The sequence below is a fragment of the Nyctibius grandis genome, chromosome 1 (genome assembly GCF_013368605.1).
Source record: "Nyctibius grandis isolate bNycGra1 chromosome 1, bNycGra1.pri, whole genome shotgun sequence".
Taxonomy (NCBI): domain Eukaryota; kingdom Metazoa; phylum Chordata; class Aves; order Nyctibiiformes; family Nyctibiidae; genus Nyctibius; species Nyctibius grandis.
The window spans coordinates 132,066,968-132,091,119 of NC_090658.1; the positions used below are offsets into that span (position 1 = coordinate 132,066,968).

General features: G+C 47.6%; 1 protein-coding gene across 4 annotated transcripts in view; it reads left to right on the forward strand.

Moving 5' to 3' along the window:
- Positions 1 to 24,152, forward strand: part of NCOA1 (nuclear receptor coactivator 1) — a 211,785-nt gene that overhangs the window by 50,391 nt on the left and 137,242 nt on the right. For all 4 annotated transcript variants that reach the window (XM_068403214.1, XM_068403300.1, XM_068403391.1 and 1 more), the window contains exon 2: positions 18,171 to 18,339. The gene's annotated coding sequence lies outside the window, so the exon portion shown is untranslated. The remainder of the gene's footprint in view (positions 1 to 18,170; positions 18,340 to 24,152) is intronic.

The following is a 24,152-nucleotide window of genomic DNA, read 5'->3' on the forward strand; positions in this document are numbered from 1 at the left end:
CCCCTTCTATAGCTCAGCGTGGAAAGCGAGATGTCATGCTGATGGGTTAGGAGATCGTTTTGGTTAATACATGGGTGTTTTTTGCTGGATTTGCAATGTTCTCTCCCTTCTGGTTGTGTTTCTATACAGCAATTGCAGCTGGAGTGCTCTCGTGTTAAACACCGCTGGAGCAATCTGGGGATTAAGTATAATGGATGCTTTAGTTGAGATCCATGTTTTCCTGTATGCTTCCTTTCTAGTCACCTGAATCATGGAATCATAGCATGTGAGGGGTTGGAAGGGACCTCTGGAGATCATCGAGTCCAACCCCCCTGCCAGAGCAGGGCCAATCTAGGGCAGGTTACACAGGAACGCATCCAGATGGGTCTTGAAAGTCTCCAGAGAAGGAGACTCCACAACCTCCCTGGGGAGCCTGTTCCAGTGCTCTGTAACCCTTACAGTAAAGAAGTTCTTCCTCATGTTGAGGTTGAACTTCCTGTGCTCCAGCTTGCATCCATTGCCCCTTGTCCTATCGCAGGGCACAAGTGAGAAGAGGTTGCCCCTTTCCTCTTGACACTCAGCCTTCATCTGTTTATACACATTGATCAGATCCCCTCTCAGTCTTCTCTTCTCCAAACTAAAAAGCCCCAGATCTCTCAACCTTTCCCCCTAAGGCAGGTGCTCCAGTCCCTTCATCATCCTTGTACCCCTCTGCTGGACTCTCTCCAGTAGATCTCTATCCCTCTTGAACTGGGGAGCCCAGAACTGAAGGCAATACTCCAGGTGAGGTCTGACCAGGGTAGAGGGGGAGGAGGACCTCCCTCGATCTGCTGGACACACTCTTCTTAATGCGCCCCAGGATACCATTGGCCTTCTTGGCCCCAAGGGCACACTGCTGTCCCATGGATAACTTGTTGTCCACCAGGACTCCAAGGTCCTTCTCCACGGAGCTGCTCTCTAGCAGATCACCTCCTCACCTGTCCTGGTGTATTTTATTCCTCCTTCCCAGGTGCAGGACTCTGCACTTATTCTTGTTGAACCTCATTAGGTTCCTCTTTGCCCAGCTCTCCAGTCTGTCCAAATCATGCTGAACGGCCGCACAGCCTTCAGGTGTGTCAGCCAAACCTCCCAGCTTCGGATCATCAGCAAACTTGAAGTATGAATAAAGTATAATTGGAGATGACCAGAATTTCTGGGCTCGATGGAGGAATCACTGTGCCAAGTTCCGGACCTGGGGACTCCTGGAGACCTCAGGGTGCTTCTTCCCCACCCTGGTGTCTTCTGCCCGAATATTCCTTGGCTTTCACTATGGTGATCTCATCAGCTTTGGGACATGGGTCTGTGATTAAAAAGACTCTGGCAGCCAAGACTTGGTGAGTCTCAAGCTTCGCCAGGGGAGGTTCAGGTTGGACATTAGGAAGAATTTCTTTTCAGAAAAGGTTATTGGACATTGGAAGGGGCTGCCCAGGGAGTTGGTGGAGTCACCATCTCTGGAGGTGTTTAAGAAAAGCCTGGACATGGCACTTAGTGCCATGGTCTAGTTGCCATGGTGGTGTCAGGGCAATGGTTGGACTCGATGATCCCAGAGGGCTCTTCCAACCTGGTTGATTCTGTGATTCTGTGGTGCAGGTATGGCATCTGCCAGGAGGGTCTTGCACTGTGGGATGGGGCAGAGGAGCATCTGTCTGGGATGTAGAGAGCTCAGCCTCACTCTACTCATGTTTTGGGCACGTTGTACATGCCCACCTGAAGTGTCTGCAGCCCCTGGTTTCTTTAAGGTGGCTTTACCCACAAAACGTGCTGTTCTGTGGTAGATCAAAGCAATTAGGAGGCTGCGTGTTGTACAGGTTTTGAACGGATATTGGAGGTGACACTTCTGAATCCTTCGCTTTGCTGCTAGCGTGTTTGTCAGAAAAGGGTATATCAAATTCTCTCCGCAAATGAAGACACCGAGGAGTTATTTCAGGAGATTTGATCTTCGCTGAAGTTTCTACAGTGGAGTGCATCTTTGTACCACCTCCAGTGGAGCTGTTTCTCATTTCCAGCCCCTTTCAGTTAACGCTTCAAAGGAATATTGTCTACGAAATTGCCAGAAGCGCTGTGGTTGCCAAGTTGCTATTGGAAAAGAAGGAGGAAATTCCCCACTATTGCAAACCAATAAACAGATCAGAGCTGGGTGTATGAATGTGAAAACAATATATTTCAGCTGCATAATGAAGAGAGATGTTGAACCTCAGCAACTGTTTAGATAACTGTCCTTTGATTTGTTTGCCATCTGCTTTTCATTCCGAAAAGGAAAGGCAGTGGTTTGGGACTGGTTTGAGGAGCTTCACAGCAAATGGCTTGTTCACGTTGCCACTAGCCACAGGTGGAAATTCTCAGCCAAGTCCTCTGTTGTTGGAGCTGGTTTCCCTGGAAGGATCAGAGCGGCAGGGAGCTTGGGCTCTGCATTGATGGATGAGAGAAACTTGAACCTGAAGGCGTTGGTTTGCCCACAGGATCTGAAGTTCTGCAAGAGACACGTTTTGCAGAAAACACATCTTGATGGATTGACTTAAAGCAGTTTCTAAACAGTTTTTTTCCCCCCACTTTTATAATGTTGCATTCAACTTGCGTGGCTGTAGTCATCTGCTTCTGAAAAGTCTTTTTCCTTCCCTGCCCTTTTGATGGCAGACCACACAGAAAACGAGTGGGATGTATTTTCAGGGTGGCTCTGGACCGATGGTAGGACATGATGGATGCGAGAGCAGAGGAGCGAGAGGACATGTATTAGCACTGACACTTCGCTAGGCTGCATGCGCGGCTGGAATCCCTTTTCTCTAAAATTACTGGGGAAGAGGCTTAGAGCAGCATAGCTGGGTGGTAGGAGATTTCATGAGCTGTTGGAGGCTGCAGTGGAGCAAGAGAGAAGTGGTGGTTAACCCTTGACGTTTCTGTTTGAGTTGTCTCTGTTTCCCTTTACAGTCCCCTGTTCACCACTCTGGAGCTGCTTTTCCACCAGTTCCCAGTCAAGGCCAGTTTATAGCATGGAATAGGTTTTATATGAGAAATTATGATTATCAAGTCTAATCTGGCAGTGGGTGCTAGTAGCTGAGAAGGTAAAGCGGTTGTCCTTGTCATCTCAGTCCAATCATGCGTGCATGGTCATCATGGTCATTTGCAAGAGTGGCAGGGGTGGGATGTCCACCCTTGGCATGCCCTTGCTCACCTTCTGCAGCGTTGTCGGTGAAATGGTCATGGAATCACAGAATCGTTTGGGTTGGAAAGGACCTTTAAGACCATCGAGTCCAACCCTTAACCCAGCACTGCCAAGGCCACCACGAACCCGTGTCCCTCAGCACCACATCTACACGGCTTTTAAATCCCCCCAGGGATGGGGACTCCACCACTGCCCTGGGCAGCCTGTGCCAGTGCTTGACAACCCTTTCCATGAAGAAATTGTCCCTGATCTCCAATCTAAACCTCCCCTGGCACAACCTGAGGCCGTTTCCTCTCATCCTATCGCTGTTACCTGGGAGAAGAGACCGACCCCCCCTCGCTACACCCTCCTTTCAGGCAGTTGTAGAGAGCGAGAAGGTCTCCCCTCAGCCTCCTTCTCTCCAGGCTAAACCCCCCCAGGTCCCTCAGCTGCTTCTCATCACACTTGTGCTCCAGACCCTTCACCAGAATTAATTAATTAATAATGATTAAGCTGAAATAGCACATGAAAGCGGGGGAGGGAATTCTCAATTTATGTTGGGAATCAATTCAGACAAAGCATTCAAATAGATGAAGTTATAAAGACAGATAAGCTTAGGGCATCTTGGATTTTTTTTTTAAATAAGCATAAATACATGAGAAAGTGCTGTAAAGCTTTTAAGTTCACTACAGCTCTTCTGTATAAACACAGGCCCTCTGCTCCCAGTAATCCTTTATTTCTAAAGCACTGGTTAGGCAGTCAGGCTGATAAGTGTGTCGTCTTAAAAGCTTCGGTGATATACTCCAAGCTGCCTTTAATGATCCTCATCCACAGTGGCACTTGGGCTTTGCCCACCGCAGTAGCACCTTGCACGTTGGACGCTCTTGTACATGGGATTTCCTTCCTCTGACAGCCACCTTTCCCCTCTCCCGTAGAACAAGAACCAGCATCAGCCATTTCCCATCATAGAATCACAGAATCACAGACTGGTTTGGGTTGGAAGGGGCCTTAAAGATCATCCAGTTCCAACCCCGCTGCCACGGGCAGGGACACCTTCCACCAGACCAGGTTGCTCCAAGCCCCATCCAACCTGGCCTTGAACACTGCCAGGGAGGGGGCAGCCACAGCTGCTCTGGGCAACCTGGGCCAGGGTCTCACCACCCTCACAGCAAAGAATTTCTTCCTCAGATCTCATCTCAATCTCCCCTCTTGCAGTTTAAAACCGTTCCCCCTCGTCCTGTCACTCCATGCCCTTGTCAAAAGCCCCTCTCCCGCTTTCCTGTAGCCCCTTCAGGCACTGGAAGGTGCTGGAAGGTCTCCCCGGAGCCGTCTCCTCTCCAGGCTGAACAGCCCCAGCTCTCTCAGCCTGTCTCCAGAGCAGAGGTGCTCCAGCCCTCTGAGCATCTCCGTGGCCTCCTCTGGACTCACCCCAACAGCTCCGTGTCCTTCTTCTGTTGGGGCCCCAGAGCTGGATGCAGCACTGCAGGGGGGGTCTCACGAGAGCAGAGTAAAGGGGCAGATCCTTGGTTCTGACTTTGATGAAACCTTCTAGAAATGTTGTTGCTACTTAAAGTAATTTTTTTTATAAAGTCTCAGTATTTTTTTGAGTATCGTACTGAAATAATTAAAAAAGATAAACATGCATTTAAACTGTTTAAACAGCATTGGAGTTACTGTGCAGTAACATAGCAGTGATGAAAGTTTTGCTTTACATTTTTTTCCATTCATTAAAGTCCTCAAAATTACCTTTTCACTGCTGAATTTTCTTTCTGTAGCTATAGCTACATGTTCTTGTATTATGCATATATGGATTTATGCTATTCCATGATATATGGAGTTATAACTCCAGGATAATTGTTTTCTTAGTATTAATATGCTTAGTGTTATTTAATTGTCAGCCAGGGATTATAGTAAGCACAGTACTCGCGTTCATACCCAGTCTGTTTATCTGAGCTGTCATCTGCCTTGTGTAAAAAGCTCAAATATAATGATGTGAGCGATGGGGGTGGCGAGAAGAGCAGTTTTCCAATCTTGAAGTGGTGGTTGTTTCAGCCTCTTCTCCCAGACAACCAGCGATAGGACAAGAGGACACAGCCTCAAGCTTGGCCAGGGGAGGTTCAGGTTGGCCATTAGGAAGCATTTCTTCTCAGCAAGGGTCATTAGCCATTGGAAGGGGCTGCCCAGGGAGGTGGTGGAGTCACCATCTCTGGAGGGGTTTAAGAAAAGCCTGGACATGGCACTTAGTGCCCTGGTCTAGTTGCCATGGTGGTGTCAGGGCAGTGGTTGGACTCGATGATCCCAGAGGTCTCTTCCAACGTGGTAGATTCTGTGATTCTGTTTCAGAAAGTTGTCTTCATTTCTTTTTTCCCTTTCATCATCCCAATATACTTAATCATTAAGACACGACACTCAAGGAGCGTCAGAGAACATTCTAAAATTATTTCGTTAGCTTTACTTTTTAAAGAAACCTATTGAGTCAGCTTCTCAGAAACTTCTAAATTGCTTCTGGATATAACGAGCTCTGCCACAGTTTGGATTCAATAAAGGTGGTGAGATACGGATCTGAAATCACAGGGCTGAGGACAGTGAGGTTTTTATGAGATGTGTACCGTGATGGTGCAGAGCGCTTGGCATCTTCAGCTTACATTTACTCCCAAGCTTGACTCAGCGTGACCCAGGCCCCCGTGAAACGATATGTGAGGTCTAATGTTAACTGAAATTCCAAATTCACTGAAATCAAGAGAATCAGGATTTCACAATGTCTAATGCCTCTCCCTGTCATTGTTTTGATGCCAGAACAATAAAGCATCTTTAGAGTTAAAAATGTAAGACAAGGATAAGAGAAGAAGGACTTGGGGGTGATGGGTGACGAGAAGCTCACCATGAGCCGGCAACGTGCGCTGGCAGCCCAGAAAGCCACCCGTGTCCTGGGCTGCATCCCCAGCAGCGTGGCCAGCAGGGCGAGGGAGGGGATTCTGCCCCTCTGCTCCGCTCTCGGGAGACCCCCCCTGCAGTGCTGCGTCCAGCTCTGGGGCCCCAACAGAAGAAGGACACGGAGCTGTTGGGGCGAGTCCAGAGGAGGCCACAAAGATGCTCAGGGGGCTGAAGCCCCTCTGCTCTGGAGACAGGCTGAGAGAGCTGGGGCTGTTCAGCCTGGAGAAGAGAAGGCTCCGGGGAGACCTTCTAGCACCTTCCACTACCTGAAGGGGCTACAGGAAAGCTGGAGAGGGGCTTTTTACAAGGGCCTGGAGTGACAGGATGAGGGGGAACAGTTTTAAACTGAAAGAGGGGAGACTGAGATGAGATCTGAGGAAGAAATTCTTTGCTGTGAAGGTGGTGAGACCCTGGCCCAGGTTGCCCAGAGCAGCTGTGGCTGCCCCCTCCCTGGCAGTGTTCAAGGCCAGGCTGGATGGGGCTTGGAGCAACCTGGTCTGGTGGAAGGTGTCCCTGCCTGTGGCAGGGGGTTGGAACTAGATGATCTTTAAGGTCCCTTCCAACCCAAACCGTTCTATGATTCTATGATAGTTCAGAGCTGGAAGTCCAGACACACAAATTAATAGCGAAGTTGTCTCTGTTGGACTCTAGTGCACCTTCTCTGTGTTGATATATTAATGAAAATTTTTGAACTCTGTAATTTGATATACAATATCCTTTATATATTTTATGATATCCTTCTCCATTAGTTTTTTTCAATGACATTTTGTTGTGGAGGAAAAAAAGACAAGAACATCTGTCCCAGGCTGCTGGTGCTTGTGGTTAAGCACATTTTAATGATGGATAGTAAGAAAGTAAACAGTTTAAAGTACTGTACCACGTACTTGTAATCCAGTGCACATCTGCTCAAGTGATGGTGAAGGGCTGAGGCCACCACAGTGTCTGTGCATCGCTTGGTATAACGGCATATTTGTACATCACTTAGTGTTTACTTGGACAACAGCCTGGTTCACGATGGGACCCGTCCAAACCCATTTGTCATCGTTTAATCATCGTCATTGGCTTTGAGGAGAGAGAAAAAAAGGTAGGAAAGAATTAAAAGTCAATCTCATGTTCCTAAGATCAAGATTGTTCTTTGCAGGAGATCTCAGATTAGGGATTTATTTTTAAAGTGTGATAGGAGCTGGTTTCGTTGGAACAGGGAACCTGTGACAGCTTAAATTCCACTTTCAGAGACGCATCTTCTTTCCAGCCTGAGGAATTAGCATTTGCACAGCTCTTCAAATCAGTTACTCTGTACAAGATCATCTCTCCTTGATTACTCAGAGATAACTTCAAGTATAGTCCTTTGGAAACGTCGTGAAATTTCAGCCTTTCCAAGGAGTTGACATCAAGCGAGCAAACGGTTATCACCCTTTGGCATCAGTCTGACAAAATAGTTTGGAAATGACGGTAGACACTTTTTAAGATAACTGTGAGGCTTTGGAAGAAAAGGAACCTGAGCACCGCAGGAGTACTGAGCTGGGTGAATAATTATTTATATGTCTTTTGGCTTGAAACCAAACTTGTCCTAATGAGAGAAACCGAATATTCTGAGAATGTGGGTGCTGTTCCAGAAGTTAGGGTGTTTGTAGAGTTCACAGTCAGCTGGTGAGGGAGGAATAAAGTTGGATCTAATCTATATGAGGAAGTTGTTAAAAAATAATCTAAAGTGGGCAGTATAGGCTGTTAATGACTTGAGAGCTTTTGGACATAAACCTAATGATTCCTTTGGCTAGGAGCAAGCTGTGGATTCATTTGGCAAAATGTCGTGAGTGGGCACCAAGGGTTCTGGGTTGTGTGTGGATAGAATCACAGAATCACAGAATCAATGAGGTTGGCAGAGCCCTCTGGGATCATCGAGTCCAACCATTGCCCTGACACCACCATGGCAACTAGACCAGGGCACTAAGTGCCATGGCCAGTCTTTTCTTAAACCCCTCCAGAGATGGTGACTCCACCACCTCCCTGGGCAGCCCCTTCCAATGGCTAATGACCCTTGCTGAGAAGAAATGCTTCCTAATGTCCAACCTGACCCTCCCCTGGCCAAGCTTGAGGCTGTGTCCTCTTGTCCTAGCGCTAGTTGCCTGGGAGAAGAGGCCGACTCCCACTGTGCTACAACCTCCCTTCAGGTAGTTGTAGACTGCACTAAGGTCACCTCTGAGCCTCCTCTTCTCCAGGCTAAACACCCCCAGCTCCCTCAGCTGTTCCTTGTAGGTCAGACCCTCCAGACCCTTCACCATCTTGCTCGCCCTCCTCTGGACTCGCTTCAGAAAAATGCTTCAGGTTTTGTTGGTTTGAGGATTTTCTTTCCCACCCCTTAAAGCACATTAAGCTTTCAGGATGCAAAACAGGAGTCCTGCTTGCATGTATTGTAGCAGGGATGACTGAAGCACCCTTGGAAAGTGTCATCTGCTGAAGAGCTTTCAGGTTTATTCTCTTTGCAGGATCCTGCAGCAGATTCAGTGTTTCCCAGAGCTGATGATGGTCAAGTCATGACAAGGGAGAAATTTTGACTTGCGTGATTTCCGCTGCCTGAAGCTCCTGAAGTGGTCCAGCTGGGGACTTTCACCAGCAAAGTGCTGTTAGGGCTTCACAGCACTTGTGAAACCTTGAGCTAAATCAAAATTAAAGCGATTTGCTTCAATACCAAAACAGAAGCTCTGGGCTTTGTGATGTGATGGGACAGGTGAATGAAGAAAAGCCAATGATGGTGTGGGAGATCTATGGCAGGTTGAGCGTTCATGGACATATGAGACTGTTGTGGAGACCTGCTGAAAGATGTTCTTTTATACTTGGTGTTGAACACATAAATACAGCTTTTCCTTTCCATTGAGCTCTTCTCTTCCTGTGTGCTACCTGGAGATAGTTGGGATTTAGGGACCCACCAGCCCTTCATCTTGGTTTATCTCCTTGCTTGTCTCTCAATGGGTCAAAACCCAAATTTTGTGGCATGTGGCAGTGAAATTCAGCCTGGCCTCTTTGGTCCTTCAAATGTCCCCAAGAATGGCTGCCAGACAGTCCGTCAAGACCAGGAGAGTTGAACAACAGTCCGAAAAATGCTGTTGCTGCTGCTTTGCCCTAACCTTGGAGCTACATCTGCCTCTCTCCTCTCACCGGATGGCTCCAGCAGCGCTGGCTGGGAACCTCAACGAATAAGCCCAGGTGTTTCCACCTGGAGCTGCCCTACCCTCGAGTTAGCAAAGTCTGGCAGGGCCCCTAACGTGGGCTCCGTGATGTGCTTCTCCTGTCTTGCAGTCTACAACTACCTGAAGGGAGGTTGTAGTGGAGTGGGAGTCGGCCTCTTCTCCCGGGCAACTAGCGCTAGGACAAGAGGACACAGCCTCAAGCTTCACCAGGGGAGGGTCAGGTTGGACATGAGGAAGCATTTCTTCTCAGCAAGGGTCATTAGCCATTGGAAGGGGCTGCCCAGGGAGGTGGTGGAGTCACCATCTCTGGAGGTGTTGAAGAAAAGACTGGCCATGGCACTTAGTGCCCTGGTCTAGTTGCCATGGTGGTGTCAGGGCAATGGTTGGACTCGATGGTCCCAGAGGTCTCTTCCAACCTGATTGATTCTGTGATTCTGTGATTCTTAGGGGAGTACCTTGGGCTTTGGGAACCGGCACGTTAATTCCCTGGTCTTGATGTGTAGCGGTAGGAGCAATCTGCAGATGTAACTTTAGTATTAGCGTTGCCTGTTGTTATTGATTGACTAAACGAACAAACCCAATCAATTCCTCCTTCAGATTTCTTTTGCAACATATTTTACACTTTCTGCTTTTCATTTAAAGCCCTGCAGTTCCATCTAGGACGAGTGCGATCCCTGCAAAACCTGGCACGCGTTCAAACCCTCAGAAGTACAGAAAGCTGTTTATTAAACTTCCTCATGGGTAGATAAGACAACTGGCTTTACTGGAACAAAGTTAATATAATTTTATTTTCGTTGAGGCCTTAGTTGTGTAAAATTATTCTTTCCAAATACAGTGATTGTTTTTCTGACCTTTTAATTTGCAACAGTTAACTGGCAAGCAGATTTAGCCTGCTTGCAAAATGACTTTTCTCTCTGTGTCTCCTGCAACACTTATTTGGTATTGAGTATAAATCAGGCAGTAGTACATGAAAAAGTAGATAAGGAGAAAAACAGGCTTTCCAGGTGCCCCAAAATGTGTGTAAGTTCTTAGGCAAAATCAAACTTCACTTCAAGAAAGATGTTGAGGTGTTGGAGCGAGTCCAGAGGAGGGTGACCAAGCTGGTGAAGGGTCTGGAGGGTCTGACCTCCGAGGAGCGGCTGAGGGAGCTGGGGGTGTTTAGCCTGGAGAAGAGGAGGCTCAGAGGTGACCTTAGTGCAGTCTACAACTACCTGAAGGGAGGTTGTAGTGAAGTGGGAGGTGGCCTCTTCTCCCAGGCAACCAGCGATAGGACAAGAGGACACAGCCTCAAGCTTTGCCAGGGGAGGTTCAGGTTGGACATTAGGAAGCATTTCTTCTCAGCAAGGGTCATTAGCCATTGGAAGGGGCTGCCCAGGGAGGTGGTGGAGTCACCATCTCTGGAGGTGTTTAAGAAAAGCCTGGCCATGGCACTTAGTGCCCTGGTCTAGTTGCCATGGTGGTGTCAGGGCAATGGTTGGACTCGATGATCCCAGAGGGCTCTTCCAACCTGGTTGATTCTGTGATTCTGTGAAACTGAAGGGGAACCTGAAGGAGTACTTGCATGGGGGGTGAAATGCAGTGAGAATTAGCATTGCCTTGGAACTGTTGCCTGGATGTCCTTACTCCAGGGAGATTAAATATCCCTTTAAAAATGCAGCATTTGCACTGGCCCAACAGCCCTGGAGTTTGGAGGAGTTGCAAAAAACTATTTGGTGCTGCATGTAACTTGGAAGCAGGCAGAGAGGGAAGGTCCTGGCAGGAGGCTCCCTGCAACCCCTTGTAACAAAGCTGCTCTGCTTTATTATTGCTTTATGTGCCCTTTTTATATATAGCACAGCAACGAAAAACAAGTAAATAAATTATGGATTTTGTCAACATGCAGCAAACATTAAATTCCTCCTAACTCCTTCCCACTTGCTTTTTATACTTGGGTATAATTTATCAGCTTTGATTACCTAAGCTACAGAGCAAGCTTTTGCAGTGGAAAGACAGGAGTGGATCCTATGGTCACAGCGTGGCCCAAGGCTGGACAAACCCAGAGCTGGGTTGTCTCCATGTTGTAGGTCTGGAGCCCACTCATCAAGTGAAGAGAGCACTTCTGGTCCTGCATTTTAATATTGAACAGTCACTGATAAAATATTTAGAGGCTTAAGTAAAATACAACAAGGGAGGTAATGAAAGATGCGTGTTTCACACGCTAAATGATGACTGCTTCAAAGCTGCTGTGGTGGCTCAGTCCATCACAGGCTGTGTGAGAACTCGACTGCAAAGCGTTTATGCCCTGTAGGTCCACGGCTGAAGATGTAGTGGAAAGCGCATGGCTTCGAGGGACTGGTAAATGTGGTAGTAAGCTAAAGATGAAAGGTTTTGGGTGATCTAGCTTGGATGAAGGATGGCAGGAAGTTGTTTCTCCTGGTTGCTGCAGCATTTGAAATGGTTTAGTGGATATATTTTACTCAAAAATGTGTTAGCAGTTGACCCTGAGCCTGAACACCACGCTAGGTTTTAGCTTCCTTATACTCTACTAATTTTTCAACTGATTAGGAGAATTTCAAAGCAGACGTAGGGATGGAAAGGCTGACGGGTTCAGCAGCCCACCAGACTCCCCTGTATGTGTTTGAGTACATTTTCATGGGATAAGGAGAACTTTTGATATGCTGAATCTGCTATAGTTAATGGGGGATAGTTTAGGTGACCAGGAGGTCATCTGGTCTGAACCTTGCTCAAAGCAGCTTCAGGAGATCTGCTTAACAAGAGCGTGGATAACCCACTTCTTGCCCTCAGCTTCAAAAAAAACCAGGGTCCAATCCATGGACTTGTGTGGGGTATTTCTTCTCTGTGTTTTGTTGGGTTGCAGGGAACAACCCAACTTTGATGCTTTGTTGGAGAGAAAAACACGGATACACCTAAAGGGAATCACTTCATTCAGTGAAAGTTGTCAATAGTTTGAGCAATAAATGCTGAATACAGGATTTGGGAAGAGAACAGAAGAGCAAAGGTCACCGGTTGGTGCAAGCTTTATAGAATCACAGAATCAATGAGGTTGGAAGAGCCCTCTGGGATCATCGAGTCCAACCATTGCCCTGACACCACCATGGCAACTAGACCAGGGCACTAAGTGCCATGTCCAGGCTTTTCTTAAACACCTCCAGAGATGGTGACTCCACCAGCTCCCTGGGCAGCCCCTTCCAATGGCTAATGACCCTTGCTGAGAAGAAATGCTTCCTAATGTCCAACCTGAACGTCCCCTGGCGAAGCTTGAGGCTGTGCCCTCTTGTCCTATCACTGGTTGCCCAGGAGAAGAGGCCGACTCCCACTTCACTACAACCTCCCTTCAGGTAGTTGTAGACTGCACTAAGGTCACCTCTGAGCCTCCTCTTCTCCAGGCTAAACAACCCCAGTTGATGAGGTTGGGCTTGGGGTTTTTAATGTGGAAATTTCTGAGTGCATATTCCTACTAATTGAAAGGCTTTCTGATGAAAGGGGAAAATATCCTGGGCTGTTGATGTATATAATCTATGGATATTGCTTTTATCTGTCCTCCAGACCTCTTTATATCTTCAACTGAAAGCTTGTGCATAATAGCACTTGTAAAGTGTCTTTTATTATTGCCTCCATGTATTACGTTTTGGAAAGGAAAACCAAGATCCAGCTTCTTGCTGTGGTTCATGGACTATGGGTAGTGGTCTGCAGGTAGGTTGCATGATAATAACTTTCTGTAGGTGGTGGTGAGTGATCAGTTCATGTACTACAACAGGACCTGGGAAGGCTTAGCCAGATCTTCATGTGGCTGGGGACGAGAAAACGTGTGGGATATGGGAGAGCTTGAGGGGATGGAGTGGTTTTGCCAGGGAATTGTGGCTGGAAGATGTTTGGTGCTCTCTAAATGGGCACGTGCTTCTGTCTGCCTCTCAAACCAGGGGGTTGCCTGCAGGCTGGTTGTGGTTCAAAAGCCACATTTTCCCCATCTCTGGAAAAGGAGAGGATGTTAATAGTACCTGATGTGATCACCTGCACCAGAGGCTGTAGGACCTCCCTGAGTTCAGTTGGATTTGATATAGTGGGTTGAGCTCCCACCTTCCTGAGTTTTTCATGCACATGGATAATGCAGCGCTGCTGCCAAAGGGAGCTGCGCTGAGAAGCCACGTGTGGTTGGTGGTCCACCATCACTGAGATCTTTCCCAAAGTACAGTTTCCTCTACTCTTAGGTGAGAATATAAGGGTAGCAGTGATGGATCTGCACCCTGTTACTAAAAGTGGAGCCTGCAGAAGGACGTGAGAATTGGGCAGACCCTGTACGACACTTTCCCACCTCTCTAGCCTCTGATTGTTCAACGTTTCCAGGACTTTCTCAGCAGAGATGATAGCTGTCTTATTAGTAACCATCATGAGCGTCTGCTCTGTGACATAGCCAGTCTTCCCTTGAGCTCACACAGACGTTTAGCGTGCACAACATCCTACGGCAAAGAGTTAAACCGCTTAGCTGGGTCGTGTGTGAAGAAACCGCTGTCTCTTGTTTGGTTTTGGACTTGCCACCTGCTACTTTCATTTCTTACCCCCTTGTTCTTGCGCTGAGCAAGCTGCTGCTGCCTTCATCTGCTGCATCCCTCCTCTGTTACATCCCCTCTGGACTGGGAAGGGTCTCTCTTCCCAAGTTGATGTTTGATGATAAAGATGTGCAAGATCTTTGCTTGTAGTCACGTTGGGAAAAGATCCAGATCTCGTGTCCTTCGCTATCTGCAGCTCTCAGAGTCGACGCGAGGCTGAGTTGCAGTGTCTTGTGCTCGTGGCTTGCGGGGGGATGAGTAATGTAGGGCGCAAGAACGGCTCCTTCTGGGATTGCAGCGCAAGCACGTGACGAATGATGATCTAGTTATATTTTATGACTTGTCGCTTGGCCAATTATTAATCTGTTTAATATATTCCACGTTATGTAATGTAATTCCAGTTCCTTGAGAAATCATACTTTACAAAGTTAAATGATTTACTGAACCCGAAGTATGTTGCATCAGAGCTGCTACGGTTTGCAGCCAATCTTGTAGTCTTAAGAAAAACACGTACCATTGATTTAAGGCCTATGTGTCGACAGACATCAGTTATTAACTAACTAAAATTCCTAATTAGGTTTTATACCAGCATTTCACTTGTCTTCCTGCGATGTAAGCTGGACCGATAGCTTGTTATTAGCCTGATTATCTGGGGGTGTTTAGCCTGGAGAAGAGAAGGCTCCGAGGTGACCTTAGTGCAGTCTACAACTACCTGAAGGGAGGTTGGAGTGAAGTGGGAGTCGGCCTCTTCTCCCAGGCAACCAGCGCTAGGACAAGAGGACACAGCCTCAAGCTGCACCAGGGGAGGTTCAGGTTGGACATTAGGAAGCATTTCTTCTCAGCAAGGGTCATTAGCCATTGGAAGGGGCTGCCCAGGGAGGTGGTGGAGTCCCCATCTCTGGAGGGGTTTAAGAAAAGCCTGGCCATGGCACTTAGTGCCCTGGTCTAGTTGCCATGGTGGTGTCAGGGCAATGGTTGGACTCGATGATCCCAGAGGGCTCTTCCAACCTCATTGATTCTGTGATTCTGTGATCATCCTGCTCACGTGTATAAAATATCATCACAACAGCGTGTCCTCCAACACTCTCAAACCTCCCAAGTTCACACTTGCTGGAAGCTACAATAAATGGTCCAGGGTTTTTCTTGTCCAGCTCTTTTAAAGCCCCTGGCATGCAGCTGAAGATCTCCTGACTTACAAACACCCAGCTCTGTTAGCTGTTGTTTCACATCTGCCTGCGTTGCTGTTTGGAATAGAAAATGTTTCCTGTGGCATGACTGTACCATCTGGTTTCTTTCTTAATTAATGAACAGAAATATTTGTTGCGTTCTTCTGCCGTTCCTATAACACTGCTGGCGGCTGCTCTCTTTCTGTGCAGTGACAGTCCTTGGTTGTTGCTGGAATTTGCTGTTCCCAGGTAAATTTTATAACCTGATATGCTCAAACCTGTGAGTATTGTGGTTCTTCTCGTTGCATTTTGCTTCTCTTGCTGTTTCATATCACTTCAGTTCTGATGCATTTTCATATGCCAACAGTTTACTTTTTCTTCTGTATTATATATATATTTTATTCTGATTGTTGCTTTCCTTTTCATGAGAGCCAGGTTGAGAGGAGTTGTTTTATTTTTTTAAAACAGGAACATATTCTTAAAGTTTCCATTATTATTTACATTTTTCTGTCTTTAAAATTCCTTCCTTAGCATCATTTCATCTATTTATTGTAGGAGTAGTGAAAGCAGCTGGGACATAGACATTATTTAGAAATTCAGACTATCTCCTACTGGTAAAATGCAACTTTCACACTGGAAGCTGGCGCAATACAGCAGTTTGTGCATCTTTTGGGTTCATTTACGTGCATGTGTGTACAAAAATGGGTGCTTAACAAGGCCGGCATCCCATCTCCTGTTGGGATGTGCTCTAATCACACCTCTCCTTAGTGCAGTCTACAACTACCTGAAGGGAGGTTGTAGCGCAGTGGGAGTCGGCCTCTTCTCCCAGGCAACTAGCGCTAGGACAAGAGGACACAGCCTCAAGCTTTGCCAGGGGAGGTTCAGGTTGAACATTAGGAAGCATTTCTTCTCAGGAAGGGTCATTAGGCATTGGAAGGGGCTGCCCAGGGAGGTGGTGGAGTCACCATCTCTGGAGGGGTTTAAGGAAAGCCTGGACATGGCACTTAGTGCCCTGGTCTAGTTGCCATGGTGGTGTCAGGGCAACGGTTGGACTCGATGATCCAGAGGGCTCTTCCAACCTGATTGATTCTGTGATTCTGTGATTCTCTCTGGATGCGGAGCTGTAAGCTTCTGGAGTTGTTCTCTGCCAGTGCCTTGGAGATGATGCTGCCATCTGAGTTTTCCTCCTTCCTTTTGCCTCCTTGATTTTTCTTGAATAAATTGCAACGAGTGACTTGTAAGAGTCTTGTGTTGCTAATGCCTGGTGCCTTATTAAGATGGTATTCTAATGACCATGTCCATGTGAGTAATTCCTTTGTAGTAGCAGGAGTGGTGATGGGGATAAGCAGGTTTTGAGCTAATGATGGTGCTCCCCTCATCTAACTTCAGCTGCTTGGATTTAGAGGTATACATTTAACCCAGTAATCCTAGTAACCCTGTGGGAGAGAGAGAAAGAAAGAAAATAGAATCACAGAATCAGAATCAACCAGGTTGGCAGAGCCCTCTGGGATCATCAAGTCCAACCATTGCCCTGACACCACCATGGCAACTACACCGTGGCACTAAGTGCCACGTCCAGTCTTTTCTTAAACCCCTCCAGAGATGGTGACTCCACCACGTCCCTGGGCAGCCCCTTCCAATGGCTAATAACCCTTTCCTAGAATTAATTTAACGTGGACTCCTGACTTGACGGTTCCTTGGGGACCCAACCTGATCCGCTGAAGCAGCAGGCAGCCTTTGGGGCTGGTTGGGCTGCTGAGGACCTGCAGACATCTCCATCCAACATCTCCAAGGGGAGATTTGTGGACCTGTTTATTGACTGGAATTACCAGCTCTGGTTTCCAACCAGCTCTTAGATGTCTAAGGCTGATCCAGATGAATTACATCCTATAGCTAGTACAAATAAAAGTTTAAAAGCAATATTGGGATTTCTGTCTGGGAGCATTTGATGGGGTGGGTAGCAAGCTTGGCTATAGAAACTGCAATGCGTGGAGTGCCTCGGAAGAAAAGTTATGAAGCTCATCTCAGTGTTTCCATGGTTGTTTTGTATAAATTACTTACTTTTTCATTAGAATTCAGGCAGTGCATCACAATATGAAAAGTAATTGCAGTCTACAACTACCTGAAGGGAGGTTGTAGCAGAGTGGGAGTCGGCCTCTTCTCCCAGGCAACTAGCGACAGGACAAGAGGACACAGCCTCAAGCTTCGCCAGGGGAGGTTCAGGTTGGACATCAGGAAGCATTTCTTCTCAGCAAGGGTCATTAGACGTTGGAAGGGGCTGCCCAGGGAGGTGGTGGAGTCACCATCTCTGGAGGGGTTTAAGAAAAGCCTGGACATGGCACTTAGTGCCCTGGTCTAGTTGCCATGGTGGTGTCAGGGCAATGGTTGGACTCGATGAGCCCAGAGGGCTCTTCCAACCTCATTGATTCTGTGATTCTGTGATAGCTGAAGAAAATGGACGTACTGCAGTCTTGGTAACTTTTTATGGCGTACGTGCTTTGGGAGAGATATAATTATGCTCATTGCAGGTTCAGAGGCTACGTGACTTGTGGAAGGTGATACAGAAACTCTGCAGAAGAGGAGGAACTGGAGAAATCCCCTTGATCCAGTTCTAGCTTCATGCTTAGTAACAACAGCAATTCACTCTCCGTGCCGTTGTGAGGAGGGGAAGGATCTCATTATCTTTGAGTTTTATGAGTTCGGCGGTGGTCTGCAGGCTGTTGGCTGTAAACACCAACTGTAATTTGCTGGTGCTCGTTTTTTATCTCCTGTGTTGCATAGATGCTGTCTCGCTGTGGCTGATTTGCTGCTAGATCTGCGCGGTGTTTTTCTGGAGGGTGATCTTTATTTCTTAGGAGTGGCATTGGCAAAGAGGGAGGGGAGAATTTCAAAAAAAAAAAGTATCTTTTAGAGTATTAAGCTTTCATTTGCTTTATTTCCCCAAGTAGTTTAAAGCTTGAGGGACCTTGATGAGTTCTTTTCCAATGAAATTAAAAAGATACCTTGCAATTGATAGTATTGAGAAGGTCAGCAAGCTATTAATGATGCTGCTGTGAATTAATAGTTGACCTCAACTTTGCTGCTTTTCTACTTAAAACGCTGAAAATTGCATCTTGTGAATAATAATTCAGAAAGAGAAATGACAGATAATGCAGACAAACTGTCTTTTCCTCCGCAGGACTCGGTAATTGATGCTGGTCCCCCATCAGAAGAGTTCGTGTGAAGACTGCCCATGGAAGGTCGATGCCTGCGTTTGCTGAGGCTCTAGGATTCTGTTGATTTGCTGTTTAATTAACTGAAGAGTCCAGGTTTTCCCATGAAACATCTTTCACCTCGGGAATATAGAGGTAAGGTTGAAGGTCTCTGTTTCTTCTTTCATCTGGTGGAAAATGTTTCAACCTGTCATGGAGGTGGCTTCCACTGGAGCACCTCTTCACGCGGAATTAATTATTGAGACTGCTGAAAAAGTCACTGTTTTTCTCTGTCCTTGGCACCCTTTGGGTTGTTTTCCGCACACGAGCTGTGCAGTCAGTCTGCATTGCATTCGTAGCGCCGAGAGTTGTTTTCAAAGCTCCTAAAGATGAAATTATTGCCTGAATCAACTGCGCTTTCTCAATATGTTTTGCAAAATGGAACAGCTAATTGCTGCGCTGGCAGAATGGTATGCGAAGGATTTGTGCTAAAGAATACCACGAGGGTTTGGTAAGTCGGTGTTATGCTGTCGGCTGGCTCGTGGTGTTGACCAGGTGAATTGAGTCCAGAACTAGAGAATTTTAAAAGTCACAAACTCGGGAAATCAAAATGTTTTATGGCAAGGGCTAATACAACTTCCAGAGCAAGAAGTGTGTACTCAGCATCCTTGTAGCTCTTACTAGCTGATGCATGTAACAACTTGAACACTTCTGTGGTTTGCCCACAGCCGGCAATATCTTAAAGGAAAATTGTTGTAATGGAGTGGTAACTCGGAAAGACAGGAGAATATATTTAGAAATGAACAAAATGGGAAAACAAATAGCAGTTGGGTGATGGGTTGGCTGCAGCTGCTGTATGGCTGTGGGGTTTGCAGCCTTTCTCCGTCAAGACTGGGAGCGCTTGCGGCTGTGGACCATGAGGACGCAGGAGAGGGGAGGACCTGTACCCCTGCTAATTCCCCTGGAAAATCAGCTTCTAGCTGACGTGCCATAAGGCAAAAATTACGTATATCACTACAGCTGCTTTTGTCTGATGAAATTTTATATTGCTTGTATCACAATTCCCTGCCTGAGATTGCTGGTGTTGCAAGAAACTTTTGTGTCGGAGCAGGTTTTGGCTGGAGTGCCGTGGAAAAGGGGATGTTTCCTTCTGGATTGACTGTGGCTTGCTCCTGTGCTCCTCTCAGTGCCGTTAAAATACTGGTCCCAGTAAGATACTGATGTTGTATGTCCTCCATAGGCTACTCTGGCCTCCTGGTTTCTGTCCTTGAGTTGGCCGCTTCCCTAAACTGTGGTGGGGTGATTGCTGCAGCAGGGACTGCGGTGGCTTGGAGATGTTGGTGCCCTGTTCTGGATGTCCTCCGCTGATCGGTTTGGTGGCCGGAGGGTGGATAATCGGGTGCCCAAGGTGGGGCGCAGGGGTGGTGGTAGCGGCCTCTTTTTCCAGGCAACTAGCGCTAGGACAAGAGGACACAGCCTCAAGCTTCGCCAGGGGAGGTTCAGGTTGGACATTAGGAAGCATTTCTTCTGAGCAAGGGTCATTAGCCATTGGAAGGGGCTGCCCAGGGAGGTGGTGGAGTCACCATCTCTGGAGGGGTTTAAGAAAAGCCTGGACATGGCACTTAGTGCCCTGGTCTAGTTGCCATGGTGGTGTCAGGGCAATGGTTGGACTCGATGATCCAGAGGGCTCTTCCAACCTGGTTGATTCTGTGATTCTGTGAGGGTCTTGGGCAGGAGTGTGCCACAGGCTGAGCTGTATGCAGATTTTCTTCTTTATTTTCTTCTTTTTCCCCTCCCTCTCCAAAGCAATTAGTACAAATCACACACCCAACAGTGGCCAGGCTTTACCTGGGACATCTCTTAGCGTCAGGCAGCTGGATGGATGCAGCCCAGGCAAATAAGGGTTAAATTCTTCACTATGAAATTGGATATCATTGCGGGGAAGGCAGAGTGAGTTCTAGATTAATTTTAAGGGTGAGGTGCCTCCTCGGCTGCTCTGGATTTCCCCTAATTTAGGGGACTGACAGGCTAGCCCCTGCAGTTGCGTGGGGGGAGCCCTGCCTTCATCCCCCCGGCACCTCCCAGCCTTGCCTTATTTCTCCCCACCCCCCACCTGTCTTATTAAATTTCATTCTTTTCTCTAGCAAATGGACTTTTTTGCCTTGGCATGAAATCCAGCTGCTGTGATTGAGTTCCCATCCCCTTTATCCTGTGATGGGGCTTTTGAGATGAAAAAATGTAAATACAATCGTGGAGACGCTCCCTCCCCCACCCTAGCCCTAGGTCTTTGCTGAGCCGAAACTCCCTCTTTATTCCTTAATGATCGTATTCCTTCCACTTTAAATAGATTTCCTGCTGTTAACAGCATTTTCAAGTGTTGCAACACTTTATAAATGGTATCTCGTGAGAGGTATTTACCGTAGGTGAGTTTCCTTGAAGTCGTAACCTCTGCCTTGCCGTTCCCTTATCCCGGGGGCTGCTGGCGGGGTAGGAAGGACACAGATGACGGGCTTGGCAGTCACCCTACTTCTAAATCATCTGTTCTTCTACCTCTTTTGTTAGTTTTAGAGAGGGATGTTGTTTCAGCCATGTGTTTGAAATGGAGTCCTGCTGATCAAGACAAAGCTAAAAAAATCCTGAAATATCCTGCCGATAGCTGTCTGAACATGAGCCAGCAGTGTGCCCAGCTGGCCAAGAAGGCCACCAGCATCTTGGCTTGTACCAGCACTAGTGTGGGCAGCAGGACTAGGGCAGGGATCGTCCCCCTGTACTCGGCACTGGTGAGGCCGCACCTCGAATCCTGGGTGCAGTTTTGGGCCCCTCACGACAAGAAAGACCTTGAGGTGCTGGAGCGAGTCCAGAGAAGGGCAACGGGGCTGGGGAAGGGTCTGGAGCACAAGTGTGATGAGGAGCGGCTGAGGGACCTGGGGGGGTTTAGCCTGGAGAAAAGGAGGCTGAGGGGAGACCTTCTCGCTCTCTACAACTGCCTGCAAGGAGGGTGTAGTGAGGGGGGGTCGGTCTCTTCTCCCAGGTAACAAGCGATGGGACGAGAGGAACCGGCCTCAAGTTGCCCCAGGGGAGGTTTAGATTGGAGATCAGGGACAATTTCTTCATGGAAAGGGTTGTCAAGCGCTGGCACAGGCTGCCCAGGGCAGTGGTGGAGTCCCCATCCCTGGGGGGATTTAAAAGCCGTGCAGATGTGGTGCTGAGGGCCATGGGTTAGTGGTGGCCTTGGCAGTGCTGGGTTAAGGGTTGGACTCGATGGTCTTAAAGGTCCTGTGATTTTATGATTCTATAAGGTGCACGCAGCACTTTTGGGGACTTAGGCAGAAGAAATCCCAAGCTTGTCTTTCCACGTATGAACTAAAGCTACTGGGGCAGTCCTCAAGCCTTGCTTTTAAAAAACAAAGAGCACAAACAAACCAGGAACCCACAACCATGCCCACTGGAAAAGGCTCTCTAGGTTGCCTGGTAGAGAACGGACAGGACAACCGCCAGGGACCACAGGCAGGGAGAGGTCTGAAGCTTCTTCAGAAGCTTAGTGCCATGGTCTAGTTGACATGGTGGTGTCAGGGCAACGGTTGGACTCGATGATCCCAGAGGGCTCTTCCAACCTGGTTGATTCTGTGATTCTGTGATTCTGCTGCTTTGCAGAGGACACCCACCAGCAATATTGCATCTTCAAGTCAGGCTTGTTGTACTTCTGCTGGCCAGCCTGCTGCCAAAGTAACAGGAGATGAGTTTCTTTCTTAGGTTGCCAAGTACAAATGCTGGAGCCATGTCTTGGGCGTGGTTTTTGTGAGGTTTTTTTAGAAGAAAAGTTAAAATGAGCACGTGGAGGCTCCCAACACGTTTCTTTCCATATTTGTCATGAAGACGTTGTGGCCGGCTGTCATAGCAAAAAAGCTTATCACAGAATCAATGAGGTTGGAAGAGCCCTCTGGGATCATCGAGTCCAACCATTGCCCTGACACCACCATGGCAACTAGACCATGGCACTAAGTGCCATGTCCAGTCTTTTCTTAAACCCCTCCAGAGATGGTGACTCCACCACCTCCCTGGGCAGCCCCTTCCAATGGCTAATGACCCTTGCTGAGAAGAAATGCTTCCTAATGTCCAACCTGAACCTCCCCTGGCAAAGCTTGAGGCTGTGTCCTCTTGTCCTATCGCTGGTTGCCTGAGAGAAGAGGCTGACTCCCACCCTGCTACAACCTCCCTTCATGGAGTTATATTAAAAGCATCCACCCTGTGTTCAAGTCTTAACTGTGTCTCCCCCCATTTTGTTTTTATTTGGTCCTTTGATTCTGCTGCGTCCTTGTTTGCATAATGTTGAAATCCCTCTTTCTGTTAGATATTTCTATGGTAGAGGCACCTGTGCGATGCTAAAGAGAAAAGTTTCAAACATACGTTGAGAAGAAAAGAGTCGATGGGATTTCAGATGTCTGCTGGTGACTTTGGCTCTTCTGTGCGAAACTCAGGAATCACAGAAGAGCTGTTTTGGAAGAGGAAGAGCTGTTTTGATGTGGGAGCTGGTTGTAGTTTCACATGTGAGAACTCTTTCTGTTCCTTTTTTTCTAAAAATACCATGAGATGCTCTTGTTTTCACGTATCAGTCCTGTAGCTGGACACTTAGATTGGGTGCTTTGTTTATACAGAAAGTATTTGGGACACGTAGCTCTTCTATTGAGTAGTAGAGTCACCGTCTCTGGAGGTGTTTAAGAAAAGCCTAGACGTGGCACTTAGTGCCATGGTCTAGTTGCCATGGTGGTGTCAGGGCAATGGTTGGACTCGATGATCCCAGAGGGCTCTTCCAACCTCATTGATTGATTGATTGATCGATTGATTGATGTCTACGCAAAACCAGCCTCCTTCTTTGACCATAACCAGACACCAGCTGCAGAAACCTTGCAAGCTATGGGTGCAAGCTGGAACACAGGAGGTTCCACTTAAATATGAGGAAAAACTTCTTTACGGTGAGGGTGACCGAACACTGGCACAGGCTGCCCAGAGAGGTTGTGGAGTCTCCTTCTCTGGAGACATTCAAAACCCGCCTGGACGCGTTCCTGTGTGATATGGTCTAGGCAATCCTGCCCCGGCGGGGGGATTGGACTAGATGATCTTTCGAGGTCCCTTCCAATCCCTAACATTCTGTGATCCTGTGATTCTGTGAAACCCTGCCAAGGTCTGAGATGTCATTGTCCCTCTGTTGTCACTCACTACCTACGTGGCAAAGTCGTTGGCTTCCATGAGTTCATCCAACAGCGCGGTTCACGTGAGCACTCCTCGTATGCAGTGCTGCCGAGTCCTCCAGGTTGGGCTGAGCCCTCTCCGCAAGCTCTTCAACCCAAGCTGCTTGTGCTGAGGCAAGTAAGAAATGCTCATGTGAACTCTTCAGCTGTGAGTGTGGGATCCTGTTTGCAGACAACACGGGAATGGGAACATCTTAATCTACCACAGCCATTTCTGCAGTGATCAATTTATCATCACCTTTGGTGTAACCTCACCTTTGCCAGGGGAGGTTCAGGTTGGACATTAGGAAGCATTTCTTCTGAGCAAGGGTCATTAGCCATTGGAAGGGGCTGCCCAGGGAGGTTGTGGAGTCACCATCTCTGGAGGGGTTTAAAAAAAGCCTGGACATGGCACTTAGTGCCCTGGTCTAGTTGCCATGGTGGTGTCAGAGCAATGGTTGGACTCGATGATCCCAGAGGGCTCTTCCAACCTCATTGATTCTGTGATTCTGTGATTTTGTGTACGGCTACAGCACTAATGCAGGTTGTAACCCCTTCCTCTGGCTCTGCAGTGTTTCACTAAACAACAGAAGCTTAATTCATCGTTGTCTCCAGCCCCACCACGTAGGTAGCTCTTGCTGTGCGGAAGAGGTGGGATGGGAACATGTTTGTGTCTTGGCTGAGCAGGATTGTAATCAGCATCCAACAGGACAGTAAATGATGCTGGGTATGTTAATGGCT